Consider the following 12171-nt stretch of genomic DNA (forward strand, 5'->3'; position numbering starts at 1 on the left):
ATGGTTTACTTTATCAGTAAACTAGTCCAGAGCAATGATTTGCAGCCAACACTGAATACAAATGTAACCAACAGTACAGCAATGCTAAAAAGAATGAAAAAACAGTTTAGTTCCAGGGGTGGCCAGAGGATGCTAAAAAGCAGATGGTTGATCCACATTTATAGAACCCCCACAGCTGCCCACCTACAAGTGGACAGGGCGTCATTTTGGTGAGTACACATTGCCACGGCTGTGATGCTTTGTATTGCAGTGCAGCAATTTTTACATGACATGCCAAGTTTGACAGGCAGCCTGTCAGACTCTCCTAAGTAAGCGAATGGAACCGCACTGTAAACGCAAGCTAAACACTTAGCTCGCAGTTGGGGTGCGATCTCTTAATGCAAAATCCCTACTCTTAACAGAAAACAAAAAAACACACATCAGGTGGGGGTATCACCTCTTGAATGCCTGCAAACCTTGTCTCGCTGTCCTTTGAAAAGCAATCTATCGCAGATCGATTTTTAGAGAGGGCGTTAAACACTGCTGCTAGTGTGAAAGAAGCTTTTTTTGACAGTTGTTCATGATACAGTGTGTTACCCAGTTATGGTTTAGATCTACTTCAATTATGCAATACGTTTATAAAAATAGTTACTATAAATTTCTGATCACAACTTACTGTAATAGTAGAGATATATATAACACAAAAGCAGTATATTATAAAAAGTGACATATTGAAGGATCAGTTAATGTAAAGATTGTACTCACTTTTGGAAGGACCACAGGCTCATCTTATCTATTAAAATCAGAAGTATTTGAAGTCTGGAAAACTCAACCAGGGAAAGAAATCAAATATTGCTGGTTGAGCAAGTCAGGTTTACATGGTCACCTTAGAAACAATAAAACGTCATCTCACTGGCTGCATTGTCACACACTGCCGAGCTCTCAATCCAAGTAGACTGTCTTGTAGTTAACCTCTTTTGTGCCAGAGGGAACAGGTCTGTGTATACGCTGTAATTAAGATTTCAGGTCATACATGACATTTTTGAAGAGCTCATTAGAAGCATTGTATTACTATGCAAATATAACTACTTTTTTTTTTCTTTAGAATGTTACCAATTATTCAGTTCAAGTCCACAGGTGTGCTTCTGCTGCTGCTTGAGGCTGACAGCCAGGGCCATGGATAAGGGGGTACCACCAGTCCTCCTGTATGGGGCCCAGACCAGCTGGGGGGCCCAGGCAGCTGGGTGAATTGATTATGGGCAGGTTGGGTGATCGGTACAGTGAGGGGGAGCAATTACTGGAACCAATCCCGTGTATGGTTCTCTCTCTGCAGCAGCTGAAAGCCAGCGAGAGGGAGAGAGAATAAGCCAGGTTTCAGCTTCAGCAGAGAGAGCCATACAGGGGATCGGTTCTAGTAATTGTCCCCCCCCCCATCATCCTCTCTGTACACAATATGTTTCCCCCTGCTGCCTAGGACCCCCTATGTGGCCCCACCCCCACAGTGCTGCCAGCTTCCCTTCTTTCCTTCCCACCAGCAGCTGCAAGCACACAGTAAGATCCTGCAGGGGGAAAAGGTCTGGTAAATAGGTCACATTTTACCAGCTCCTTCCTCTCCTGAATGAACATGAGTGATCCGTACTGATCACTCACTGTGTTCATTCATAACTGAAGCATAGTAAATAGTTTGTTTTTCTTTTGAGGGGAGGGGGGGCCTGTCAGGTTGGCTGTATGGAGCCCCATAGTTTATAACAGCAGCCCTGCTGACAGCAGATAATGAGCATCCTGTCAGTAGAGAAAGGAGGAGGAAGCAGTGTCCCAAATAACTCCAGAAATTTGGCAATGTGGAAGATGAATGACGCTCAGACCAATCCCCAGGAGTCAGAGAGGAACAGGGTGTGATGAGATGGCCTCTGATGTCACTCTGGCCATGCCCACTGATGTGTTTCGCCCCTCCCATAGGGGGCTTGGTCACAGAGGATTAAAAAATTCCACAACCCCTTCCAGCAGTTGAACAGACCACCAACATCCACTGACATATTGCAGTTCAATAAAAAAATAAATAAAATGTCCAGCATTTCACCAATAGAATACTGTAAATGGTGATTTTCCCAGCCTCTTACCAGATCTCCAAACCACTTATGCCAAATGGGTCCAACAAAACTTTCAAACACCAACTCTGTGTCTTCTCCTTTATTCACAGGTATCTTCACTCATAGTGTAATAATTCTTAAAATAATGAAAAAACAAATATATTGTGCTCACATGTAAAGGTGCCTTACACCACTGATACATGGCTCACACCCCTAATGTTCGGCCTCTTACAGAATGATCCACTTTAAAATGCAAGTAACTCCACTCAAAGTCAAATCCATAGATATGAAATCCTCCACAGGGTAAGGTAATTTCAAAGTCTCTTCTACAGCCTTCTTAATACACAGCCTCCCAATGAATCAATAATATAAATGTATAATAATTATAATAAGTATAATAAAGTGCAGAAATCCCCATAAAAAACACTTTTTACCATCAATATGCTTACATTAGTATAGGTATACACACTTCCAATGCTCAAAATGTCCACCTGGGTGTTTCTGGTTCCAGCGTCTGATGGCACTTTCTGATGGGTTTTGTCTGCAGACTTTGGCAAAGGAATCCTTGACAAAGTCTACAGACGAAACGCGTCAGTAACATCAGGTGCCAGAACTGGAAGTACCCAGGCTGCCATTTTGGGCACTGGAAGTTTGTGATGATTGGTAAGAGGCCACTTATCACTTGTGTAAGGCAATGTTGTTGGCATGTTTACATGTTAGCAAAATATATTATGGTTTTAAGAATTACTACAATATATGGGTATTTTTTTGGATTTCACATGTGATGAGTTGAACATACCTATGAAGGAAGGAAGCAAGCAACTACAGAAGCTTGTATGTCCACCTGTTAGAACTTGTAGAAGGTATGAACTTGAAGCTGACCAGGTGGCAGCATTGTAAAGCGGGGCAACAGAGGCTTGATGTCAGAATGCCCAGGAAACACCAACCAACCTGGTGGAGAGAGCGTGTAAGAGGGCTGGAGGTGTTTTATCTCTTGCAATGTAAGCTCTTGAGTTTTCATATCCACCTGGCAATTTGGAAGCAGGATGACCTTTGTGAAGCCCTTATAACAGGACAAAGCCCATTGTTCTGATGGCAGAGAGCCACTAGTTCAGAGACACACCCCACAGACATGATAGCTAAAAAGGTCACTTTGCAGGAGAGCTCATCCAAAGAGCGGTCCCTAATGGGTTCAAAGGGTAGGGCAGAGTGAACCAAATTAGGATTCCAAGGAAGCAGAGAGCGCTTTTAGGGTAGTTTAATCTGAGAAATACCCCGTATAAAGGTTTTTACCAGGGTCTATTAATATCCAGCTTGTGACCTGTACTGTACGATGAAGAAAAGCAAATTAAGTCACTCCGTGGGACCTGGGGGCCACACTTAAACTCAAAATTGTGCAAGTTGCTCATCCTTTGACAAGTACTAATACAAAAAGTTTTTATTTTCGCAGAGCCACAACTATAAAAGTTTGGGTACACATGTGACAGCACAAGGCAGTGTTCTCATCCCTCCTGTTCACTTTGGTAACTGAGCCATATTGAGCAAGTCCAGCTCTCCAGATGTTGAAGGCCTTAAAAGTGTCATTGTGGAGAAACAAATCACTACATGACATACTGACTTATCTGTTAGACCCAAATCAGTAAAAACATAATATTTTGAGTTTGGAAATATAAGCCCATACATGTGCACATGTAAACGGGAATGCTGCTGCATACAGCGTTTTCTGTAACGCATCTCAGCAAAATGACACTGTAGCTGTACTCCTAATGTACACCCACAAACAAGAGCCATGAAGATCATTCAGGAGTGATGTTTGGTAAATACATTGCTAAAAATAAAGCAAAAGAAAAATCAGTCAAAACATTCCATAGAAATAATGTGCATCTATAACCCAAAAGTTGTTTTTTGTTTTGTATAGGGTAGGATTTACAACTCTTTGGTGCTCTGTAAGAAATATTTCAATTCACTTTCTGTTCTGGGACATTTTTGCCAGATCGTAAGGGACATTCTGCAGTAGGAAAACAGGCAGCAATAAAAAGCTGACATTGGCTACTAAGGCTGTAATGTAAAACATCCACAAACCTCTCCCCCCCCCCCCCCCCCCACTTACAGAATCCAGAGGTTCTTCAACCCACCGGTCACATTTGGCATAGCTGTGTGGGTGAAGCCTGCACAGTTTCTTTATACATTTTTTTCAGAGTGAATAAAAAAAAAAACTACAAGACTCATTTGCTATTGCAGTAGAGGGACTATAGTTCTCTATGGAGCACGAGTGCAGTGACATCTAGAGATGAGCGAATTATTCAAAAATTCGATTCGGCTGATTCGGCGAATTCGTGGAATAAATTCGATTCGAGTCGAATATATTCGCTGCAAATTTAACTTATAAAAAGGGTGTTTCTAGGCTTCAGAGAGCCTTTATATTAGTGCAGAACACTGTACCTTTAATTTAAATGCCCTTGGAGTCTGCTGGGGAAGAGAAATAATCATGTCAGTCAGTATGACATGCAGATGAGTGCCGTCGATCTTAGAATCACCGCACACTTCACTCATTTGGGCAGTCACGGGGCCAAAACCAGAGTGTGGAGCCACAGTGTGGCGGTGGAGGCAGCAGCAATGGGAGGCCATACAGCACCCTATGAAAAAATGGAACCCACCAGCAGTGTGAGGAGACCTGAAAGTGGCACATGGCAGAGTGTGGCGATGGAGACAGCAGCAATGGGAGGCCGTACAGGGACCCATGACACACTCTGGACCTGGCAGCAGCATGAGGAGGCGGTACAGGGGCCCATGACAGATTACGGGCCTGGCAGCAGCATGAGGAGTCGGTACGGGGGCCCATGGCAGATTACGGGCCTGGCAGCAGCAATGGGAGGCCCGTAATCTGCCAGCACCCTATGACAAAATGGAACCCACCAGCAGTGTGAGGAGACCTGAAAGTGGCACATGGCAGAGTGTGGCGATGGAGACAGCAGCAATGGGAGGCCGTACAGGGACCCATGACACACTCTGGACCTGGCAGCAGCATGAGGAGGCGGTACAGGGGCCCATGACAGATTACGGGCCTGGCAGCAGCAATGGGAGGCCCGTAATCTGCCAGCACCCTATGACAAAATGGAACCCACCAGCAGTGTGAGGAGACCTGAAAGTGGCACATGGCAGAGTGTGGCGATGGAGACAGCAGCAATGGGAGGCCGTACAGGGACCCATGACACACTCTGGACCTGGCAGCAGCATGAGGAGGCGGTACAGGGGCCCATGACAGATTACGGGCCTGGCAGCAGCATGAGGAGTCGGTACGGGGGCCCATGGCAGATTACGGGCCTGGCAGCAGCAATGGGAGGCCCGTAATCTGCCAGCACCCTATGACAAAATGGAACCCACCAGCAGTGTGAGGAGACCTGAAAGTGGCACATGGCAGAGTGTGGCGATGGAGACAGCAGCAATGGGAGGCCGTACAGGGACCCATGACACACTCTGGACCTGGCAGCAGCATGAGGAGGCGGTACAGGGGCCCATGACAGATTACGGGCCTGGCAGCAGCAATGGGAGGCCCGTAATCTGCCAGCACCCTATGACAAAATGGAACCCACCAGCAGTGTGAGGAGACCTGAAAGTGGCACATGGCAGAGTGTGGCGATGGAGACAGCAGCAATGGGAGGCCGTACAGGGACCCATGACACACTCTGGACCTGGCAGCAGCAAGAGGAGGCGGTACAGGGGCCCATGGCAGAGTGGCGAAGCGTAAGCAGCTTAAATTGAAGGCCATACAGAGGCCTATGTTAAAAATAATAACATGTTTGGGGCATGATTCATGGCGGATTTAGTCAGTTGTGTCAGGAACTGGTGGTTTGAAATCCAGACTAATCCACGCCTGATTCATTTTCACAAACGTGAGTCTCTCCACACTTTGGGTGGACAGTCGTGTCCTCCGCGGAGTTACAATACCTCCTGCCGCACTAAACACGCGCTCCGATGCCACCCTACTGGCCGGGCATGACAGCCTTTCAAGGGCAAATTCAGCTAGTTGGGGCCAAAGGTCAAGTTTCGTTGCCCAGTATTCAAGGGGATTGTCTACCTCGGTTGGCAGGGTGCTGTCCAAGTAGGCCCAAGCCTGTTGTTTGAGGTCCTGCTCCAGGTCCACCTGATGCTGCTGCTGCTGCGGCTGGTTAGTAGTTTCCTCACTGTGCTGGTGAAGAAAGCTACTCATCATCGACTGCAGACTGAGGCAGCCGCTGCTGGTGGAGCTGCCACTGCTCCTACCACCCCACCCCTCCCCTGCTGCCATGGCAGCGGAACGCGAGCGCACAGGGCCCACAGTGTCTGAGGATGGACGTTGGCGCAGAAAGGCAGAGACCAACTGACTACATAGGTGGTTTTTATAGTACGTTATTTTGGCCTCCCTCTCAGCAGGTGTGAAAAAGGCCACCATTTTTGAACGGTAGCGAGGGTCCAACAAGGTGGACAGCCAAAAGTCATCCCTCTGTCTGATGGTTATTATTCGGCTGTCGCTACGCAAGCAACCGAGCATGCTATGGGCCATTTGTGCAAAGGAATGCGAGGGACTCCCTGCCTCCATCTCCACAGCATACTGCCACGGTGCGTCTGGGTCCTCTGTCTCCTCCTCCTCCTCTACCAGATGCTCCTGCTCCTCCACTCCTGTCCGCTGAGTGGAAAAACCACCCATTTCACTCAATAATTCCTGAGCACCAATGTCCTCCTCTACCTCCTCCTCTTCTTCCTGTGCTGCCCCCACAGGGGTCATGTGGCGTTGAGATCTGTGCGCCACGTCTACCGCACCCTGACCAGCCATTGTTAACAGCATTTGTTCCAGGACGTGCAACAGAGGAATGACGTCGTTCATCCCATAGTCCTGCCGACTCACGAATAGCGTGGCCTCCTCAAAGGGCCTGAGCAAGCGGCAGGTGTCACGCATGAGCTGCCAATGGCTGACATCTAAGTTACACAGGGGAGTACCTTTATCCGCTTGTAACATCAGGAAATCGGTGATGGCCTTTCGCTGTTCGTAAAGACGGTCTAACATATGTAGGGTTGAATTCCACCTTGTTGCAACGTCGCAGATCAGGCGATGCTGTGGAATTCCGTTCTGCCGCTGCAGCTCAAGGAGGGTGTGCTTTGCGGTGTAGGAATGGCTGAAATGCATGCAAAGTTTACGTGACATTTTAAGGATGTCTTGCAGTGGGATGGTGGATTTTAGGAACCGCTTGACAACCAGATTGAACACGTGAGCCATGCATGGCGCATGGCAAAACCTTCCTTGACGCAGAGCAGACACCATGTTCTTTCCGTTGTCGGTCAACATGGTTCCGATTTTCAGTTTGCGCGGAGACAGCCATCTGTCGATTTCTCTGTTCATTACACTCAGAAGTTCCTCCCCTGTGTGACTACGTTCGCCAAAGCATACCAGGTGCAGCACAGCGTGACACCGTTGCGCCCTGCACATGTGATATGCCGGTCGGGTAATGGGACTTGGCACGGGGGTGGCGGCTGAGGACACGGCGGAAGAAGAGGTGGTAGAGGCAGACATCTTTGCTGGACCAAGGACGTGCAAACGTGGAGGCAAAAGCGGCGTGACCTGTCCAAGTTGCTGGTGCGGCTGTGCCGGCACCACGTTCACCCAGTGGGCCGTAAATGACATGTACTGTCCCTGACCGTAGTTACAGCTCCACACGTCGGCGCTGCCGTGCACTTTGGCAGAGACCGACATGCTCAAAGACTGGCCCACCATCTCTTCTACATGTGAATGCAGGGCTGGCACTGCCTTTTTGGCGAAGAAATGCCGGCTTGGCACTCTCCACCGCGGCTCGGCACAAGCCATCATTTCTCGGAAAGGTGCTGAGTCCACCACTTGGAAAGGGAGGGACTGCAGCACCAGCAACTTGGACAGGAGGACGTTCAGCTTCTGCACCGTCGGGTGCATGCTCGCAAACTGTTGTCTCTTGGAAACGGATTCCAAGAGAGACTGCTGACGGAATCCGTGAAGAGGAGTAGCAGGAGAAGGAGCATCTGAACGAGCGTAAGATGCCAACGAGCGACAACTCCCCTCAGCAGAGGTGTTGGAGCCTTGACTGGCTGATAGAGGGCGATTGACGTCGGGTGACGGAGCAAGTAACGGAGCGGGTGATGGAGCGGGGGCTGGGCAGGCAGAACCGCCGTATCTTTATCACGGTTTTCCCAGGCCACCGAATGGCGACGCTGCATATGCTGACGCAACGCTGTAGTCCCAACATGGGCCCCCTGGCCACGCTTGACTTTCTGCCCACATAGTCGACATACGGCTACGTTTACTTCCTCGGGTGGCTTGACGAAAAATTGCCACACCGCCGAGTAGGAAACTTTGCCCCCGCTACTCCTCACTGGCTGACTGCTACTTCCTCCGTGCACACCGGCACCACTACTGGCCGTGGTGGTAGGCTGCAGTGGAGCTGGTGCTCTACTCCGTGGCCGTTTGCCTCCACTGACACTGCTGCGACCCTGCTGCCACCTGGGCAACCCACCGACTGTTTTGCTCGCTGCCAAGCTGGCACCCTCTTCTCCTGATGATGCGGAAGCAATAGCCTGATGACGACGAGGCTGCCAAGTGCGATCAGCCTCATCATCATCAATTAGGGTCTCCGCCTCACTACTAGCCCCCTCGGCTGCGTGTGGGTCAGGAGACAGACCTGTCTCTAGTCCGGCTACCGAGCCACTCTCCTCGCCAGTACTTCTTCGCCTGGCTGCTGAAGAGGCGGATGTCTCCCCCCGTTCCTGACCGCCCTCTGTTAGCTCTTCCTCACTGTACAGTGGGGCTGAGCCCACAGCATGCGATACTTCGCTTGGTGAGGGAACACCAAAGGACAGGGGCAGGTAGAGGACACGTGATTTCAGTGGGCTTGCTCCCGGGCCATGCCAACTAACGGTTGTGTCTGACGTACCCACCGACCGTTGGCTGTAGGTTTCAGAGGTGACCTGGGAAGAGGAAGACGACCGAGCCAACCAATCGATGACGGCAGGGTTGTCGGTGGAGACACGACCACTGGATGACACCGGGAGCACTGGCCTCTGGCTGCGACTAGTGCTGCCTCGACCCCTTCCTCTGCTGCCACGTCTGCTCGCTCCCGAAACATTGCCTCCTCTGCCACTCCTCTGCGTGTTGTCTGACATACTCTTTAATTCAACAATTCTGTGTTCCTGAGTAACGATTCTGTGTCCCTGAGTAACGATTCTGTGTCCCTGAGTAACGATTCTGTGTCCCTCAGTAACGATTCTGTGTCCCTGAGTAACGATTCTGTGTCCCTCAGTAACGATTCTGTGTCCCTGAGTAACAATTCTGTGTCCCTGAGTAACGATTCTGTGTCTGTCCCTGAGTAACGAATCTGTGTCCCTGAGTAACGATTCTGTGTCACGACCACTGGATGACACCGGGAGCACTGGCCTCTGGCTGCGACTAGTGCTGCCTCGACCCCTTCCTCTGCTGCCACGTCTGCTCGCTCCCGAAACATTGCCTCCTCTGCCACTCCTCTGCGTGTTGTCTGACATACTCTTTAATTCAACAATTCTGTGTCTGTCCCTGAGTAACAATTCTGTGTCCCTGAGTAACAATTCTGTGTCCCTGAGTAACAGTTCTGTGTCCCTCAGTAACGATTCTGTGTCCATGAGTAACGATTCTGTGTCCCTGAGTAACGATTCTGTGTCCCTGAGTAACGATTCTGTGTCCCTGAGTAACGATTCTGTGTCCCTGAGTAACGATTCTGTGTCCCTGAGTAACGATTCTGTGTCTGTCCCTGAGTAACGAATCTGTGTCCCTGAGTAACGATTCTGTGTCCCTGAGTAACAATTCTGTGTCCCTGAGTAACGATTCTGTGTCCCTAAGTAACGATTCTGTGGCCCTAAAGTCTCTTTTGCCCTAACTCTGTCCCTAATACAGACAGGTCTGTCTCTCTTGAATGACCGGAGGCTAATGGAGAATTGTAAGATGGCCGCAATTTATAGCTCCACCATTACACAGTGCTGGCTGGCTGGCTGCTGATTGGCTAATGCGATCACATGTCATGAATGAATGCATTATGGGTCAGCGTGCCTTGTCTGCGCGCCTTCCCAGAGACCCCCGCTCCGTCGCCACACATGTCGCCGCCATTTTTGGGAAAATTCGATTCGTGCATCCGAAGTTTGCTAATTTTCGGATTCGGCGCGAATCGAATTTGTCCTGATCTTCGAAACTAATTCCACTTCGCCAAGTTCGATTCGCTCATCTCTAGTGACATCACATGTAGTCCATTGATACTTCCTTCAGCTCCATAACTGAAAGTCCATACCTCAGTCCAGACCTGAGCTGGAGGAAAAGTCCCCTAAACACTGGGGTTTTTCCTCCCCTCTCTTTTTACCAGGGTCGGGCTTTGCTTTCCTTCTCATTTCATTTTGAGTACTGAATTCCTGTATAGATTTCTAAACATCTGCTGTTATATGAACTATATAACTGTTATAAGTGGTGGGTGCTCATTTTACTTACATGCATGTATTCTTTCTGGTTATAGACAGATTGAATAACATTGAAGCTGCTTTATGCGATATGACAGAACTGGGGTGTCTCTAGTCCGGCTACCGAGCCACTCTCCTCGCCAGTACTTCTTCGCCTGGCTGCTGAAGAGGCGGATGTCTCCCCCCGTTCCTGACCGCCCTCTGTTAGCTCTTCCTCACTGTACAGTGGGGCTGAGCCCACAGCATGCGATACTTCGCTTGGTGAGGGAACACCAAAGGACAGGGGCAGGTAGAGGACACGTGATTTCAGTGGGCTTGCTCCCGGGCCATGCCAACTAACGGTTGTGTCTGACGTACCCACCGACCGTTGGCTGTAGGTTTCAGAGGTGACCTGGGAAGAGGAAGACGACCGAGCCAACCAATCGATGACGGCAGGGTTGTCGGTGGAGACACGACCACTGGATGACACCGGGAGCACTGGCCTCTGGCTGCGACTAGTGCTGCCTCGACCCCTTCCTCTGCTGCCACGTCTGCTCGCTCCCGAAACATTGCCTCCTCTGCGTGTTGTCTGACATACTCTTTAATTCAACAATTCTGTGTTCCTGAGTAACGATTCTGTGTCCCTGAGTAACGATTCTGTTACAGTCACCTTATGAACTTTTATTCATTTATCATTATATGTACCTTATTTTATTTTAATTTGATTTTTAGTGCTGCACATTTCTTTTATCTTGGTTATTTGAGGTTTATTGTTTACCTTTAGTGCTTAGCGGCTGACTTTCTTGATGTGTGCTCGCATTTGTATATTATTAATAAAAAGCATTGACACTGTACTAATGACATTGGGCAGGAAGGGGTTAACTTTTAGGGGATCAAAGGGTTAACTGTGTGCTGTTTTACCTTGGAGACATGCTGTTATGTATTTCTCTGATGTGCAGAGAAATACAAAAAACAGTATGTGCTTGGTGGCAGAAGAAAGACCTGTGTTTAGACACAGGTCTCTCTCCCCTGTCAACTTTGCCCAGCGATCGCCAGGTGCTGGTGGGGAATCTCCGGCAGGGACCTTGTGATTGACATGCCCTGCCGTCAATGGCAGCACGGGTAGGGGGGCAGACAAGCTCCCTACCCAGAAATGCAAATCACATAAATATATGCAATTTTACGCAGCCCTGCCACCCTGTAACAGTGGCTCTACTATAGGGCGGCGGGGAAGTGGTTAACTTAGGGAAAAAAAATTATATATATATATATATATATATATACTACAAAATACTCCCACAAATGCAGGCCATTGATTGCAAACAAGATTTGTTAATTTGAACACACAAAGTATTTTTTTTCTATAAAATGAATTGAAGACTATGTTGCAAAAATGAATACACCCCAGTGAAAATCCTAGAAGCAAAGCTAAATTTTGGACAACAAAATCCTAATTAACAAGAATTCAACTACAGGTGAGTCTAATTGTTCATTAAACAGGTGTGCAACAAATATAAAAGGGTGTTACTTAAAGAAAACCCTACCCCATTTCATGATGTCAGCAATGGCACCACATGGAAGAGAAATGTCAGAAGGCCTGAGAAATAAAATAATTTCTTTACACAAGAAAGGTGAAGGCTACAAG

This window comes from Staurois parvus, unplaced genomic scaffold (genome assembly GCF_062004578.1).
Source record: "Staurois parvus isolate SC_StPar_1 unplaced genomic scaffold, SC_StPar_1.0 ptg000011l, whole genome shotgun sequence".
NCBI classification, from domain to species: Eukaryota; Metazoa; Chordata; class Amphibia; order Anura; family Ranidae; genus Staurois; species Staurois parvus.